This window comes from Haliotis asinina, chromosome 2 (genome assembly GCF_037392515.1).
Source record: "Haliotis asinina isolate JCU_RB_2024 chromosome 2, JCU_Hal_asi_v2, whole genome shotgun sequence".
Taxonomy (NCBI): domain Eukaryota; kingdom Metazoa; phylum Mollusca; class Gastropoda; order Lepetellida; family Haliotidae; genus Haliotis; species Haliotis asinina.
This window is the reverse complement of record NC_090281.1, coordinates 44,967,428-44,983,446: the sequence shown is the minus strand read 5'-3', so window position 1 is coordinate 44,983,446 and position 16,019 is coordinate 44,967,428. Positions and strand designations below refer to the sequence as shown.

The window sequence follows — 16,019 nt, the reverse complement described above, 5'->3', positions numbered from 1 at the left end:
TAGTAAAACATTTGAGGATATATTTTATGATTGGTATTGTCCTCCCGAGAGGGTACTGAAGTCCCAAAACATTCAAGGTCCATTTATTCTAACCACCTTTTCAGTCCTAGAATATGTGTCATGTTTAATGTATGGCTTGATTTTACTGAATTTCTTATAGAATTGCTGAGTCTCCATGGTCCCTGGTGTGGTGATCTATCTCCATGTGTTGGCAATGCACAGCCTGTTTTTTTATACACAAACTAAATAATGCACGGGATATTACTCTGCAAACAATGGCAGCTGTGATAAAGCAATTTGAAAAAGACCTTTAATAAACTAAATATAAATTATTATGAAGCTTTGGCTAGATTCTCACCAAAAAGTTCTTCCATTTCTTCCGCTCTATCCATTGTGTCAGTGTAGAATAACTGATGTTTGCTCAGGACTTTCTTCACTAGCCAAACTAACATTAGTATCCTGAGGAACACCAGGACACTAACACTCTCAAATATCACTCCGACCTGAGCGAGTAATAAAAAGAAAAAGAACTCGATTTTACCCGAGAGTTGCACAAAACAGTCCCTTTCAATACAGATCAGCATCGCAGGAAAGCTGATAGACATTGAAAAGCACACAGCACATGCTGTGATCCACATCCATGCCGTTGACAGGTATAACCCAGCAAATATCATTCCAACCTGAGCGAGGAACAAAAACACAAGAAACAGACCTTTACATGTGATACATAGCCGATGAACAGACGACCAAAGATGTATGCTGCCCAAACTGTCGATGTGATTCTAGCTCCCATAATCCTTGTCCATTTGAACTGCATGACCACGTATGATGCCAGGAAAGATACCACCGAGTCATCAACCTCGTCCAAGAAGAAGACAAACAGAAGAAGACAAAGTAGAAGGCCACGTGACAGGACGAGTAATTTACGGGACAAACATTTTACCCTGTCTCTCTCCATCTACAGCTTTTGTAGCGTAGTATGATTTTCCTGTCTTGCAAATAGGAACACTGCTAAGAACAGTATGACAGGATTGTTAACAGCCCAGTCAACAAAAAATGGCAAAATGATTCTTGTCTGCAGATGATGCACTGATACTCCCGTACGTTGTATGATCTGTTTTGGGTTTCCACGAGAGGAGAACGTGTTGTGTTATTATCTCCATATTTTCTGACGGCTAAAACGGTTCAAGGACAAAAGGAGAGATAATTCCCCCAAATGAAAATAAGAATTTTACAGCCTGCATGTAAGGTTTGCTCTCCACATGAACACGTTCCACATTGCAGCTTGAATACATGGGCATATTGAGCGTATAAGAAGTGATTATAGTAACATGTCACATGATCAAGAGACATGGCTAAGGACGTACGTGAGTATTAAAAACTTACACAATGTTCGTCAATGCACAAGGAGTAAAGATATCATGACAAGACTGGCATACGTTTACATATAAGTCAATGCGTTTATCTTATGTGTTGCAGGGGATCTGGCATAATACGTATTCTAGGGGTGTAGTGCTGTTGGTTTCGTAGATAGTTCAAGGTACAGACCTAAGCCAACACAGATGTCACTTAAAAATATGACTAGAAAAGGTGACTGGATTTGATAAATCGTCAAGAGCCCACAGACCACCCTTCCCCCCCGCCCTTCCTCTCTCTCTTTCTCGGGACGACATACCGGTTACCACCAGCTATACATATCGTTTCTTCTGGAGTACATAAAATCGCGTTTTCGTCGGTTTTGCAAACTTAAAAACTGATAAGTGATAAATACGATATACGTGTTTCATTCATGGTAATTTTACAATTATTTTCAAGTCAGGACATGATGCAAACGGGAAACACTTTTTATCCTTTCAATATGTCAGACTCTGTTCACTTCTGATAGAGACGATAAAGTCCCGTTCTACCTCGGTGACTGCATAATTCAAAATGCAGTGTGCGTTCTAGCTTGTTGCCACAAAAAAAACGTTTTGCATTTTTGCATTTAAAGGCACAACGGCACGCATTTACGACAATATTTTCAAATTATTAAACGTTGAGGCGAACAGCTTCCAGACAGAGAAAACATGCCATATATGAAAGGTAAACAAATACTCCGTACATAAAAAACTGGTGCTCGCGATGTTTTTGGAGTTTTCTTAACATCATGTTCAGCCGGTAGAGAGGGCAAGAGTTGATGTATTGCAACGCTGCATTCATTCTTAATTTAATATTGTAATCTAACTACGTATTTTTAAAAATAAATTATATGGGAACTTCCCTGATGGCAAATACTTAGTATTAGTGAGAGAAATAAATGATATGTTTTAGTGAAGTGTGGTGAGACATAGTGCCTTTAAAAAATTGTTTAACTTTTCGTATAGGGAGAGACGGGAAACATTGCTTTCTACTCCCAACTAAAAGTCAGTCTCGGATGCCTGATTCCTTTCAGTTATAATACAATGTGTGAAGTGTGTATATAAAGGCGCTTTTACCTTGACGACTGAATAATAAGTAAGACTTGGGAACATTCAGAAATACAAAAGGTTTAGGATTATGGCATGAGTGCTGACGAGAGTATTTCGGTTGTGAACGGTTTGGTCTGCTAGTGCCTACAGGTAAAAATAGCTATGGGGAATGATAGCTACAAAGATTGTGGCGACATCGATACGCTTACCTGCACACATGTGGCCTGTACCTTAGTTAATGCGCACTGAGATTGGGGAGTAGAGGGCTAAGAACAACTGGCAGATGCTATGCTCCTTCTCTCAAGAATAGAGAAGGATAGAGAAACTTATTGAGGGATTTAACAATGTGAGAAGGAAATGTTTATTTTATTGAGAGACATTGTTTCTTATAGACAAGGAAATGCATTGCTTTAAAATAACCAAAGTCTTCTTTGTTTTAAAGTACTTAGTTATATATGGTGGTTTAATCCCTACTTACTCCATTGTAATATCATTTATTTAAAACTCCATCTACCCCGTCGGCGACATTGGTTTCGCTTAAAACCGGCGTTAAAGCCCTAACTTCTTTCGTTCGCTCTTCTTTGGTATCCATGGCAAACCGAAGGAAAGTCGAGTACTTCACATCAGAGAAAGAAAAGAGGACGTCGGATACTACTGGATGACAGTTTCAGACTCAACAACCGTCCGAGCTACGTATACTGCAAGACAAAAACGTCAATCCACCTAACTCTGTAGAATGCACACCACATGTCATTGTACAGCGTACTATACCTTACTATCCAACTGCCATTGTAGAGCGTGTTATACCTTACTATCCAACTGCCATTGTAGAGCGTGTTATACCTTACAATCCACCAGCCATTCTATATGCATGCCGGTGCGCCCAGCATTGGTGGATGTTGTGGTGTGCTCATGTATGCCTGTGGTGGTGCCCCATGCATTGGTGGATGTTGGGTTGTACTCATGTATGCCGGTCGCGTTGCACGATGCATTGGTGGATGCTGTAGTGTAATCATGTATGCCGGTGGCGTTGTGCCATGCATCGGTGGATGTGATGGTGGTGGCTCATGTATGCACTTGGTGGTGTCCCATGCATTGGTGGATGTTGTGGTGTACTCATGTATGTCAGTGGTGGTGTGCCATGCATTGGTGGATGTGATGGTTATGTCTCATGTATGCCTGTGGTGGTACACCATGCATTGGTGGATGTTCTGGTGTAGTCATGTATGTCAGTGGTGGTGTGCCATTCATTGGCGGATGTCATGGTTATGTCTCTTGTATGAGGCTGGCGGTGCACCATCCATTGGTGGATGTTGTGGTGTGTTCACGTATGGCAGTGACTGTGCGCCATGCATTGGTGGATGTGATGGTGGTGGCTTATGTATGACTGTGGTGATGCCCCATTCATTGGTGAATGTTGTGGTGTACTCATGTATGCTGGTGGCGGTGTGCCATGCATTGGTGGAAGTGATGGTGGTGTCTCATGTATGAGGGCGGTGGTGCCCCATGCATTGGTGGATGTTGTGGTGTACTCATGTATGCCGACGGTGGTGCCCCATGCATTGGTGGATGTTGTTATGTACTCATGTATGCCTGTGGCGGTACACCATGGATTGGTGGATGTTGTGGTGTACTCATGTATGTCGGTGGCGGTGTGCCATGCATTGGTGGAAGTGATGGTGGTGTCTCATGTACATGTATGAGGGTGGTGGTGCGCCATGCATTGGTGGATGTGATGGTGGTGGCTAATGTATGCCGGTGGTGGTGCGCCATGCATTGGTGGATGTTGTGGTGTACTCATGTATGCGGGTGGTGGTGCGATATGCAGTAGTGGTTGTGATGGTGGTGCATCAGTAGTCCGATGGTAGTGCCCCATGCATTGGTGGATGTGATGTTTGTGCCTCATGTATGTCGGTGGTGGTGCCCCATTCATTGGTGGATGTTGTGGTGTCTCATGTATGCCGGTGGTGGTGCCCCATGCATTGGTGGATGTTGTGGTGTACTCATGTATGCCGGGTTTGGTATCCCATGCATTGGTGGATGTTGTGGTGTACTCATGTATGAAGGTGGCGGTGCGCAATGTCTTGGTGGATGAGATGGTGGTGGCTCATGTATACCGAAAGTGGTGCGCCATGCATTGGTGGATGTTGTGGTGTGCTCATGTATGCCTGTGGTTTTACACCATGCATTGGTGGATGTGATTGTGGTGTCTCATGTATGAGGGTGGTGGTGAGCCATGCATTGGTGGATGTTGTTATGTACTCATGTATGCCGGTGGCGGTGCCCAATCCATTGGTGGATGTAATGGTGGTGTCTCATGTATGCCTGTGGTGGTGCCCCATGCATTGGTGGATCTTGTGGTGTACTCATGTATGCCGGTGTCGGTGCACGATGCATTGGTTGATGTTGTTATGTACTAATGTATGTCGGTGACTGTGCGAAATGCATTGATGGATGAGATGGTGGTTTCTCATGTATGAAGTTGCTGGTGCCCCATGCATTGGTGGATGTTGTGGTGTTCTCATGCATGCCGGTGGCAGTGCCCCATGTATTGGTGGATGATGTGGTGTACTCACGTATGCCTGTGGTGGTGCACCATGCATTGGTGGATGATGTGATGTAGTCATGTATGCCGTTGGTTGTGCCCCATGCATTGGTGGAGGTTTTGGTGCACTCGTGTATGCCGGTAGCAGTCCACCATGCATTGGTGGATGTTGTGGTGTACACAAATATGTCAGTGGCGGTGTGCCATGCATTGGTGGATGTGATGGTTATGTTTCTTGTATGAGGGTGGTGGTGCCCCATGTATTGGTGGATGTTGTGGTGTCGTCATGTATGCCGGTGGCTGTGCACAATGTATTGGTGGATGTTGTGGTGTACTCATGTATGTCGTTGGCGGTTTGCCATGCATTGGTGGATGTTGTGGTGTACTCATGTATACCGGTGGTGGAGCCCCCTGTCGGCGTCGTTGTACCATCCATTGACGGATGTGATGGTTAGGTCTTATGTATTCCTGTGGTTGTGCCCCATGCATTGGTGAATGTTGTGGTGTACTCATGTATGCCGGTGGTGGTACACGATGCATTGGTGGATGTTGTTATGTACTCATGTATGCCGGTGGTGGTGCCCCATGGATTGGTGGATGTGATGGTGGTGGCTTATCTATGCCTGTGGTGGTGCCCCACGCATTGGTGGATGTTGTTATGTACTCATATATGCCGGTGGTGGTGCCCCATGCATTGATGGAAGTGATGGTGGTGGCTTATGTATGCCTGTGGTGGTGCCCCACGCATTGGTGGATGTTGTGGTGTACTCATATATGCCGGTGGTGGTACACGATGCATTGGTGGATGTTGTTATGTACTCATGTATGCCGGTGGTGGTGCCCCATGGATTGGTGGATGTGATGGTGGTGGCTTATCTATGCCTGTGGTGGTGCCCCACGCATTGGTGGATGTTGTTATGTACTCATATATGCCGGTGGTGGTGCCCCATGCATTGATGGAAGTGATGGTGGTGGCTTATGTATGCCTGTGGTGGTGCCCCATGCATTGGTGGATGTTGTGGTGTAGTCATATATGCCGGTGGTGGTACACGATGCATTGGTGGATGTTGTTATGTACTCATGTATGCCGGTGGTGGTGCCCCATGGATTGGTGGATGTGATGGTGGTGTCTCATGTATTCGTATGAGGGTGGTGGTGACCCATGCATTTTTGGATGTTGTGGTGTACTCATATATGCCGGTGGTGGTGCGCCATGCATTACTGGAGGTTTTGGTGTACTCATGTATGCGGGTGGTGGTGCTCCATGCAGTAGTGTTTGTGATGGTGGTGCCTCAGTGAGCCGGTGGTAGTACGCCATGCATTGGTGGATGTTGTGGTGTGCTCATGTATGCCGGTGGCAGTGCCCCATGCGTTGGTGGATGTTGTGGTGTACTCATGTATGCCGGTGGTGGTACCCCACTCATTGCTGGATGTTGTGGTGTACTCATGTGTGCCGGTAGCAGTGCACCATGCGTTGGTGGATGTTGTGGTGTACTCATGTATGAAGGTGGTGGTGCACCATGCATTGGTGGATGTTGTTATGTACTCATGTATGCCGTTGGTGGTGCACCATGCATTACTGGAGGTTTTGGTGTACTCATGTATGCGGGTGGTGGTGCGCCATGCAGTAGTGTTTGTGATGTTGGTGCCTCAGTGAGCCGATGGTAGTACGCCATGCATTGGTGGATGTTGTGGTGTGCTCATGTATGCCGGTGGCAGTGCCCCATGCGTTGGTGGATGTTGTGGTGTACTCATGTATGCCGGTGGTGGTACCCCACTCATTGCTGGATGTTGTGGTGTGCTCATGTATGCCGGTAGCAGTGCACCATGCATTGGTGGATGTTGTGGTGTACTCAAATATGTCAGTGGCGGTGTGCCATGCATTAGTGGATGTGATGGTTATGTTTCTTGTATGAGGGTGGTGGTGCCCCATGCATTCGTGGATGTTGTGGTGTCGTCATGTATGCCGGTGGCTGTGCACAATGCATTGGTGGATGTTGTGGTGTACTCATGTATGTCGTTGGCGGTGTGCCATGCATTGGTGGAAGTGATGGTGGTGTCTCATGTATATGTATGAGGGTGGTGGTGCGCCATGGATTGGAGGATGTTGTGGTGTACTCATGTATGTCGGTGGCGGTGTGCCATGCATTGATGGAAGTGATGGTGGTGTCTCATGTATATGTATGAGGGTGGTGGTGCGCCATGCATTGTTGGATGTGATGGTGGTGGCTCATGTATGCCGGTGGAGGTGCCCCATGCATTGGTGGATGTTGTGGTGTACTCATGTATGCGGGTGGTGGTGCGATATGCAGTGGTGGATGTGATGGTGGTGCATCAGTAGTCCGATGGTGGCGCCCCATTCATTGGTGGATGTTGTGATGGCTCAGGTATGCCGGTTTTGATACCCCATGCATTGGTGGATGTTGTGGTGTACTTATGTATGCCGGTTTTGGTATCCCATGCATTGGTGGATATTATGGTGTAGTCATGTATGCTGGTGGCGGTGTGCCATGGATTGGTGGATGTGATAGTGGTGTCTCACATGTATGCCGGTGGTGGTGCCCCATGCATTGGTGGATGTTGTGGTGTACTTTTGTATGGCTGCGGCGGTGCCCCATGGATTGGTGGATGTTTTGGTGTACTCAGGTATGCCGGTGGTGGTGCGCCATGCATTGGTGGATGTTGTGGTGTACTGATTTATGCCGCTGGTGGTGCGCCATGCATTGGTGGATGTTGTGGTGTACTCATGTATGCCGGTGGTGGTGCCCCATGCATTGGTGGATGTTGTGGTGTACTCATGTATGGTGGTGGTGGTGCGCCATGCATTGGTGGATGTTTTGGTGTCCCATGTAATGCCGGTGGTGTTGCGCCATGCATTGATGAATGTGATGGTGGTGTCTCACTTACATGTAATGTGCTGTACGATGTTGAGATGATTTTGTCACTTGAAACAAAACGTAAACCAGACATAGTGAAATTAATATTTCGAATCCACGTCATTTTATCTTGCAACTGAATATTTAACTCTTAGAATTTTATTCAATTTAGGATAAAAGTTGTTTAACAAACCATCATAGATTCAAATCGTTATTACTGGTTTGTATTGCAAGGAGGTAAGCGCAGCAGTTAGAACAGTGAAACAAGTGCACGTGCGGCACGTGATGAGCGTTAACTTAGACCAACCCAACTTCTCGACGTTTTATTTAATGTGCACCCCAAACCCCCTTTAATACAAACAAAGAAAGTGATTTGAAATTATGATCGTTTGTTTAACAACTTTCATCTTAAGTTGAATAAAATTCTGAGAATTAAATGTTCAATTGGCAAGGTATAAAATTATAAGAAATTTGCCATCGTAATTTCATTTTATTCGATTTACGTTTTTGTTTAAAGAGACATTCATCGGTACGCTTTCACGGCAAACGGACTGCAATCGCAGAATAACACGCGTGAGTCACGAAAGCGATGAGCAGTGGTAAGCACATCACAATTTACAACATTCCCACCCACGGACGACAGTTTGTTTTAATTCATTTACATTGAATGTTCCATACACCTATGTCACTTTGGGTTTAACTTGTCATTTTAAATTTACAATGGGTTATACCTGTATTGTGTTAGCCGTTGATTATGGTTTAGCTATATTGTCTTACATAAATAAATCTGTAATTAATGAAAGAAAATTTTGTTTCGTTTTGTTTCAATAATGAACATTACCAGGTCTTACTTGGCTCACGCTAAATAAGAAAACATGCCTCTGTGCAAACACTTGTGATTGAGGTGCTTTCAATAGCTCTAATCCTTTGTTTCGGGTTCGGCGACTGGGATTAGGTTGCGTAAGCGAGCGACCCGAAGCGAGCGACTGAAGCCCGCTCGGAGTTTGAGCACCCACCTATAGTGATGTGAAATATTCGTCGTGGGGACAGAAAGTCTTGAAATCCTGTAGAGGTTGGACGACTTCAAGGATTCTTCGGAAGGGCGACAGAGGACCAGACAGGTAGGTGTTTCCATATCTATTTGGAAGAAAATATGCATCTTCATGGATATTTGTTTAATATACAGTGCACACTAATTCTCTCATAGTACACAGCCATTTAGGTATAGATGAGAAAGGTTGATACTGGTTTCTGCATGTAAAGGGAGTGGTAGTGTAGCCTAGTTGTTCAAGTGTTGGCACGTCATGTTCAGTGTCAGTGTTCGAGTCCTCACTTAAATACTATGTCCCACGCCTACGTATGAGGCCCGTCGTTGGAATATTGCCCAAAGCGGCAGAAAACCACACTTACTCGCTGTTGTTAATCCAGTCTACAAACGCGAGAAATGTGATTACTGATGCTTATGCATGACTCATTTCTTTCAGACGCAGGAACCATGGCACACTCTGGATTTGGTGTTGTGTCACTCTAAACCCTTCCACCTGGACTTTAGTACACTGGCTTTCCGAGGGTCCGATGGGATGAGCTTTTGTCTCATGGTGGCTCCATTGTGCGTCTGCTCTCCGCGTAGCCCCCTGCCGAGCGTACATGGAGTAGGTTCGGTGCTAGGGCCTGACTGTACAGTCAGGATGGTTGTTACAGCAACCCAGCTAGTTTAGGGTTGGCACACTCTGTGGCCCCAGTCTTTTCAGCACCCCCAGTAGACCCAATGCTGACTGCACTTGACTGGTAGATTAGGGGTTAGTGTAGATAGGGCCCCCTTCGTGCATGCCCTGTACGATGCTATCTATAGATAGTATAACTTAGTGTTAAACCACCATTCCGTCCTTCAACAGGTAGTTCGAGACAAAGCAAGTCCCGGATGGTCACTTTGAAAGTCAGTGTACTGGCCACCTGCTGGTAAAGTATTCACTATTTCTGTTTAAAACTTAAATTAAATTTTGTTTTTCACGTCCCGACATATTTGCTTTGCATTTAAATGTAAGGGGATCGTCGAATAACCGAATGGTTAAAGCGTTCGCTCATGACGATCCAAACAACCTATTTCGATTTCCCATATCTGAATGATGTGTGAAGCATCTATTTGTTGTTTCTCCCCATGATATAGCTAGTATATTGCTGAAAGCGGTGTAAAAGGTACACTCATGCAGTCATAATCTGTGTGAGAAGCATAAATTATGTAAAGTATTCTTTGCCTTTTTAGGTAGAACCGTTGCTTACGCATGCAACTGTTCCTTTCAAACAATCTTTAGAATAAACCATAACATGCAATGCATCCTTGTTTATCATGACGTCTACTGCAAAATTACAACTTGAGTTTCATATTTGAGATTTTACGTGTAGGCATATAAGTTGCATTTATGCACACAGTAAGTGCCAGCGATGTAAACTATATTCTCTGTACTGTTATGAGCAGGGATGCCATCTACCTGGGGGCGGAAATGGACCCTGAAGTCCCCCAGAGGCAGGACGACTGCCAAGAAGATATTCCGTGGACAGAAGTGGATCAAGGATTCTTCTGGAGCAGCATGTGGATGTTTTACTGTTCGGATATTTTGTGACAATGGCAGTGTTGTGTCACTCTAAACCCTTCCACCTGGACTTTAGTACACTGGCTTTCCGAGGGTCCGATGGGATGAGCTTTTGTCTCATGGTGGCTCCATTGTGCGTCTGCTCTCCGCGTAGCCCCCTGCCGAGCGTACATGGAGTAGGTTCGGTGCTAGGGCCTGACTGTACAGTCAGGATGGTTGTTACAGCAACCCAGCTAGTTTAGGGTTGGCACACTCTGTGGCCCCAGTCTTTTCAGCATCCCCAGTAGACCCAATGCTGACTGCACTTGACTGGTAGTCTACTTAGTGTAGATAGGGCCCCCTTCGTGCATGCCCTGTACGATGCTATCTATAGATAGTATAACTTAGTGTTAACCCACCATTCCGTCCTTCAATAGGTAGTTCGAGACAAAGCAAGTCCCGGATGGTCACTTTGAAAGTCAGTGTACTGGCCATCTGCTGGTAAAGTATTCACTATTTCAGTTTAAAACTTAAATTAAATTTTGTTTTTCACGTCCCGACATATTTGCTTTGTATTTAAATGTAAGGGGATCGTCGAATAACCGAATGGTTAAATCGTTCGCCCATGACGCTCCAAACAACCCGATTTCGATTTTCCATATCTGAATGATATGTGGAGCCCTTATTTGTTGTTTCTCCCCATGATATAGCTGGTATGCTGGTAAAAGCAGTGTGAAAACGACACTCATGCAGTCTTAATATGTGCTGGAAGTATAAATTATGATACAGAATACTGTGTACCTGTATTAGCAGAAGCCACTGTGTTCTTCCAAACGATCTTTTAAAGAAAACATAAAGTGCCTCCTTGTGTACAATGACGTCTACTGCCAAGTCACAACTTGATTTTCGTGTTTGAGATATGTTCTCGTGGAATCATATATTTTGCATTTATGCACACAGTACAAATGATGTAAAATATGTTTACCTTTATTATCAGGAGCGTGGATGCCATCGTCCTGGGGGTGGAAATGGACCCTGAAGTCCCCCAGAGGCAGGACGACTGCCAAGAAGATATTCCGTGGACAGAAGTGGATCAAGGATTCTTCTGGAGCAGCATGTGGATGTTTTACTGTTCGGATATTTTGTGACAATGTACTCTGCGTGTCTACTACTGTAAACCCTCCAGTAGAACAGGTAGCGTTGCATACGTTGAGGAAACACGGTTCCAGAGTTTTTTTTCTCAAAAATGTTTTTGATCTCTGGTTTTACGTGTCGGGCTTCAGTTACCTTTGACCTTGTTCAAATCTCAAATTTGATCAAGATCAATTTAGACACACATTCTGCGACAACAATGTTGGTGTTTATGTTCGAGGATTTGGTACTGTTCCATTTTGGGAATGATGACATTAATAAAACATAATCCGCACAGCTGGTCCGATTGTACTTGTTTGTTTTGCTGTTTTCTTTGTGAAACTTGTTTACTCGAGAAGAATTGTTTTTGTCCATGGAAATCGGATGTGCACGACTTTATCGCCTTGTAGGAGTGCCTGTTTTTAGCCATATACTGCCATGCACTGCTAAACACCGCCAACACAGAAACACATCACGAAACAAGTCCAACATTAAAACAATAGATCAATACACGGGGGTATTCTAATGTCTACAAACCAGAACTTACAATACAAAAGCCTATCAACATTACTAGGTCACATCGCACAGACCTTTAGTTCAATGTATGTACTAAACAATCCAGTGGTGTCTGTAGATGAGACAAGACATTAAATGAAAAGTTCCCACCAACATCCAACAGTCTAGAATATTACATTGCGCAAGTAAACAACCAAGTGCATGTTTGCCAATGATATTCCTTAACCAGTTGACCACGGTTGGAGCATTTGTGATGGTCAGCGTATCCCTATTCTGGTGTTCTGATGTCGAGAGATGCTGCTCCCCATGGACTGGTTGAACTGACACAGAGTAAATGCAATAAAGTCAGTATGCCATCAGAGAGAGATCTATATCAAAGCAGATAAACTGAACAAATTGTAAGCTTCTGAATGTATCAAAAGTAATTAACAGTTATCTGACAGACCATTTGAATAGCTACTACGAGAGCTTAGAGGCAGTTATCGATCGTGAAGCATAGTTTTCTAATACTTTGGATACTGCTATTTCATCAAATAGTTTAGGAATGTATGTTTAGGAACCATAACATTGAAGTTTGTTTTTTTCTAAACTGTGTTAAACATGTGACACCAAATGAATTGTTTGTTAGTTCTCTGCTCTGCATAGGCACTAAAACTACAATGGGGGCCATCTTGGCAGCCATTTTTGAATTCTGGGTAATATCAAGTTATTCCATGTAACATGTTGTCACTCTAGAAGTAAACAGGAAACAAAATCTCGTCTCAATGAGTAAGCTGTAAAACACTATATTATCACGACATGACCATACAAAATCACCTGTTTTGTGCCCGAGTCACCACTCTAGAAGATACAAGTGTCAAAAAACATAGAAAGTATCAACATTGGCCGTAAATGGACACATTCGGTGTTAATTTTTATGTAAATGTAACTGCCGAGAAGACAATTCAAAATGGCGGTCATTTTCATTATTTTCAAAAGCAAATGTATGTAAAAAAATATACACCCTTTAGCAATACACAAAAGTCACAATGACAGTGATCAGATTGATATTAGTAAAACTATCCATGATTAACTTTGAGATGTTGTCGGCCAGCAAACCAAATGTCATGAAAATGCTCACAGACCTCCACCACATAAAATGGCCTGTGAAAACCTGAGTATTAAAGGCCTTTTCATGAGCCGAAGACATCATACTAACTGAAGATAGTGTCAAACAAACTCAGTACTGGGGAGGCTACGACATCAGATTTTTCAGCTGCCTCCTCCTGTACTACTTCAATACCCTTGGATACAGCAAAGGGGTTCACCTTTTACGGTGTCTTGTCAGGAGTCTCGATCACAAGGAAAAGCGGCCAATACTCAATCGATGCAGAAGGTCTGTGATCAGTATCAATAGGGTCAATTTCAAGTGGACATTTTGGGCTTTTGGGCGGAATTTCATAGCTGTAAGCCATGGTTAGTGTAATATGGTTCATCATCCGAGCCACCCACCCACCACGGAGTATCACAAGGACAATGCTAAAAGCAAGTGGGTCTCCAACTTACAGCACCAAGGATACCCGGATGATCTACTCCAGCAGAAGAATTAATATTAATATTTCTACCAGATTCGCGTGCCATACCTTACAATCCACCTGCCATTGTACATCGTGCTATACCTTACAATCCACCTGCCATTGCACATCGTGCCATACCTTACAATCCACCTGCCATTGTAGAGCGTGCCATACCTTACAATCCACCTGCCATTGTACATCGTGCTATACCTTACAATCCACCTGCCATTGTTCATCGTGCCATACGTTACAATCCACCTGCCATTGTAGAGCGTGCCATACCTTACAATCCACCTGCCATTGTACATCGTACTATACCTTACAACCCACCTGCCATTGTACATCGTGCTATACCTTACAATTCTCCTGCCATTGTACATCGTGCTATACCTTACAATCCACCTGCCATTGTAGAGCGTGCCATACCTTACAATCCACCTGCCATTGTACATCGTGCTATACCTTACAATCCACCTGCCATTGTACATCGTGCTATACCTTACAATCCACCTGCCTTTGTACATCGTGCTATACCTTACAATTCACCTGCCATTGTACATCGTGCTATACCTTACAACCCACCTGCCATTGTAGAGCGTGCCATACCTTACAATCCACCTGCCATTGTACATCGTGCTATACCTTACAACCCACCTGCCATTGTAGAGCGTGCCATACCTTACAATCCACCTGCCATTGTACATCGTACTATACCTTACAACCCACCTGCCATTGTAGAGCGTGCCATACCTTACAATCCACCTGCCATTGTACATCGTGCTATGCCTTACAATCCACCTGCCATTGTACATCGTGCTATACCTTACAACCCACCTGCCATTGTAGAGCGTGCCATACCTTACAATCCACCTGCCATTGTAGAGCGTACTATACCTTACAATCCACCTGTCATTGTAGAGTGTGCTATACCTTAAACTCCAGCTGTCACTGTATAGAGTACTATACCACAGAATCCACCAGTCACTGTAGAGTTTACCGCACCAGACAATCCGTATGCCATTGTAGAGTGTACTACGCCTTACAATTCACTTGGGGTGGGGGAGGAGGCTTATGGCATGGCTTATGAAACCCCCACAAAAAAAACTCCTCTTGAATATTATCCTGATGAAAATGAGCTAAGACCGTTCAGATCAATAGACTTTTGGCTACGCTTTCTCGTGCTTGACACTGTCGACTGCCATGGGTATTCAAGCTATTGCCGTGGAAGTTAAGACCATTCAGCGGCTACGTTCCTGTGTGCTCCTAGTTGAGTGCGAGAAATGACAGCAGTCAGCTTGATGAGTATCGAATCGAACCTGCTCACAAGACATTAAACACAAGCAAAGGTATCATCAGAGGCAGTGATCGGTTATTTTCCGACATGTCAGAGCTTGACACTGACTGAAATGAAAGATTAAGGTGTACTCTATGTCAAAAGCTTTTCACTCCTTAAAAACAAAAACTATTAACACCAATACGTGTCTGTTTTCCCTTTCGTCGCCTACCGCTCCCAAATCTTTGAAGGCAGGTTACTGCAATATCAATGTTCACACCTATATCCGTAATCCGCTCAGATGCGTTATATGCCAGAAGTATGGCCATGGTGTCACTACTGACACATTGTCCGTTGTGTGTGCTGATTGTTGTGAGAAGACACACATAGGTGAAGAGAGTGCATCGTTTGAAAAGTTATTGCACAAACTGTTCAGAACATTCATCTTTCTCAGAAGAGTGTCCGATTTGGAAAATGCAGATCAACGGGATCAAATTTACTCAAAACATCAGTTTTCCTGCTGTCAGAGATAGAAACTTACAGAAACGTTATGCTTCCATAACTAAAACACTTATATGAACCAAGTCCTAAACTGTCTAAATCATTTACAAGCTGCTAAACGAACTTGACTCGCCACAGCTTGTATATCCTGCTGAATCAACTCAAACAACGGAATCAAATACGCCCGAAAGGCAGTCAGAGTCATCATCTGATCATAAGTCATCCCCTCAATACGTTCACAGTCCCAGTCGTCATCTGATACTCAGCCTATTGTTAACAGCAAATATAAACCGAAGCATGAAACTTCGTGAAAACAAAAGTGACAGAGCCCCAAAAGGGTCGGAAAGTAGAATTCAGCCATATAACATCTACTGGATCTACTGAGGACATTGAGTGAGTGAGTGAGTGAGTGAGTGAGTGTGTGAGTTTAGTTTTACACCACACTCAGCAATATTCCAGCTACATGGCGGCGGTGTGTAAATAATCGAGTCTGGACCAGACAATCCAGTGATCAACAACATGAGCATCAATCTGCGCAACTGGGAACCGATGACATGTGTCAACCAAGTCAGCGAGCCTGACCACCCGATCTCGTTACTCTACA

General features: G+C 44.2%; 1 long non-coding RNA gene and 1 pseudogene across 1 annotated transcript; one reads left to right on the top strand and one right to left on the bottom strand.

Annotated features, from left to right (window-relative positions):
* Positions 1 to 332: 332 nt before the first annotated feature.
* LOC137271828 (uncharacterized) lies at positions 333 to 1,301 on the bottom strand (annotated as a pseudogene).
* Positions 1,302 to 3,089: 1,788 nt separating this feature from the next.
* Positions 3,090 to 9,447, top strand: LOC137272567 (uncharacterized). Its single transcript, XR_010956101.1, has 4 exons — positions 3,090 to 3,160; positions 8,386 to 8,467; positions 8,824 to 8,989; positions 9,353 to 9,447. It is a non-coding gene; the product is annotated as an uncharacterized lncRNA (long non-coding RNA).
* The last annotated feature ends 6,572 nt before the right edge of the window (positions 9,448 to 16,019 follow it).